The following is a 2,664-nucleotide window of genomic DNA, read 5'->3' as shown; positions in this document are numbered from 1 at the left end:
TCAAACATAAATAATAATTGTGTTTTCATTCTTATTGAACACGTCCTAAAATGTCACTTGATAGTTGGTTAGAGTTATACAAATATTAACAATGTCAAAATTAATTAGGCATGAATTAGTTATTAATTAGGCATGAATTAGTTATACTACTCTTTATCCTACATAACTTCCCTTGTAATTTATAGATTTATTAGTATACGAATATCTAAATTATCAATTAAATATTATAATAATTTTTTATATAAATAATTTATTTTTTATATATCTATCTAATCAATATCGTATAAATTATATATAAAAAAATAGATTCTGTGAAAAAGGACATGTGGAGCCTCATTTTTATCAGAAAGGAATATTTTAGTCTTTGTCAATATTATCTGCACCTTCTTTATTAGACCCAAAATTTATTTTTCCGTCACTCTAAAAGTGGATCCAAAGTAATATATTAAAAAAAAACTATATTAAATAGATAAATATTTTAATAATTTAAATAATAATTAAGATAAATAAAAACCAATAAAATATATGGCACAAGTTTGAGTTAAAATCATTAAGCTACAAAACTTTCAAATTATGTAGATTATAACACTACATTTTAAAAAAAAATATTTAGTGACAATTAATTAACGATATAGTTTAATTAGTGTTAAATATGTGTATTTAGCAATAATTAGCACTCTTTATATATGTTTCTAAAACCTTTTAACGATATTGAATCTAATGGACACTTAATTAATAATGATAAGAAATTTTAATATTCTTTATTAATGTGTCTATTTATTTTAAAAATAATTTTTATTGTTATGTAAATTCATAATGCTTAATTTGTATCCTCGATATAAAAGTTTTAAAGCAGAAAAAAGTCTTCTCGTTCTTATTTTATTTTTCATGTTGAATTAAAATCTCTTGCCTTGTCAAAAAATAATAATTAAATCTCATGCCAAAAAAAATTAATGTATTTTTCATTTTTTTAGTAGAAGAAAAAGTAGAATATTTAACTAATGCTATATTTAACTTGAGCCTTGAATTAGAATTTTCTTTTTATAATATACATAAATATAGATGAGTTTTATGTGAGTAAATTTAAACTCGTAGAGTGAATTATAGATTATAAAATAATAAAAAAATGCAAAGGTAAATTTTGAAAGAAAAATGAACATTGGATATATTTTTTTAAAAAAATAATATCGGTTTAATTGATAGAAAATTGTAGAATATTCTAATACTGAAAAGTATTCCAAACAAAATCAATTCAAAAAGGTTCAAATTCATAATCATTAAAAAAACAGGAAATTAATACACAGAATATAGAAGGGACTAGACAATGTCTAAAATAACATATTCAACGTAATTTTAATAATACATTCACGTATTAAAATTAAAAGATGATTTTTCAATTTGTAAAGTTAATGATATCTTAATAATAAAAATATTAATCATCAATATTAAGAAGTTGAATTTTAAGTGGTATTGAAATATATTTAGATATCTGATATAAAGTTGATTAAAATTCATATCAGATATCACCAATAATTACTCAATTTGTTCATTGTACTTGGCGGCCATATGCAAATTTTTGTAAGCAATGTCACATTTTTTTGTATAAATAAATAAAATATTCTAACTTCATAGTACAAAAATAAAGAAAAAACATAACTCACATATAAGATTTTATTTTAATAATATATATAAAAATAATCTCATTAAAACTAATAGCAAACACTTTTTTTTTTCTATAATAGCTCAGCTATCACTAAAAATCATTATATGATCAAAAAACTTTAGCTTACATAAGTTTCTCTATCTTTTCCTACCCATAGAAACAAACACAAAACAAAATAAAATTGACTTTAGCATAGAAATATGTGCAAATATTTGTCTCAAAAATTTCTATCAAACAAGAAATTATAACTTCAAAGATTTCATGCTCAATGTAAAAATTTTCCTTCTCTGGCTTCGAAACAATTTATATGACTTATTTTTCTTTTACCCCATTAAAAAATGATACATAATGATATATTTTTGTATTAGGTAATAATTTATCTTTATTCTTAATGAATTAATTTATAATTTTATAAATTTCTATCATTTATATTTAGATCACAAGTTTTAAAAATTTATTTTTTAAATTTCGTGTTTAATCAATTTATCTCACATAAAATGAGACGAAAGAAGTAAAAGTTTGGAGTAATTGGTTCAGTTTAAAAAATAAAAAATATATATAATGTATTAAAAATATTTTAAACCTTTTTTTCCATTTTTGAATAATATTTGTGTAATTAATCTGTTTAAAGTTTTACTCATTCTATTCTTTCTTATCCAAAATACATGAATAATACCTCTTAATTACTTCCCAAAGTTTTCTTGGAAAATTTATTAGACAAAGGGTGTGTTTGGTATGAAGGAAAATGTTTTCCATGGAAAATTTTTTCTATAAAATAAGTAGATTTTGGACTTATTTTCTCATGTTTGGTTGGTGAGTAGAAAATATTTTTCGGAAATGATCTTTAGTGTTTGATTTATGAATGAAAAATATTTTTGAGGAATATTTTTTATTTTTACTAGAATACAAAATAATTTATGAAATTGAAAATATTTTTTAAAAATAATTTTTTTTTGGGTGGTGGTGATAAGGGGTGGGGGTAGTGGTGGTGGTGGTGGTGG

This window comes from Solanum pennellii, chromosome 12 (assembly GCF_001406875.1).
Source record: "Solanum pennellii chromosome 12, SPENNV200".
Classification (NCBI taxonomy): domain Eukaryota; kingdom Viridiplantae; phylum Streptophyta; class Magnoliopsida; order Solanales; family Solanaceae; genus Solanum; species Solanum pennellii.
Note: the sequence above shows the minus strand (reverse complement) of the source record.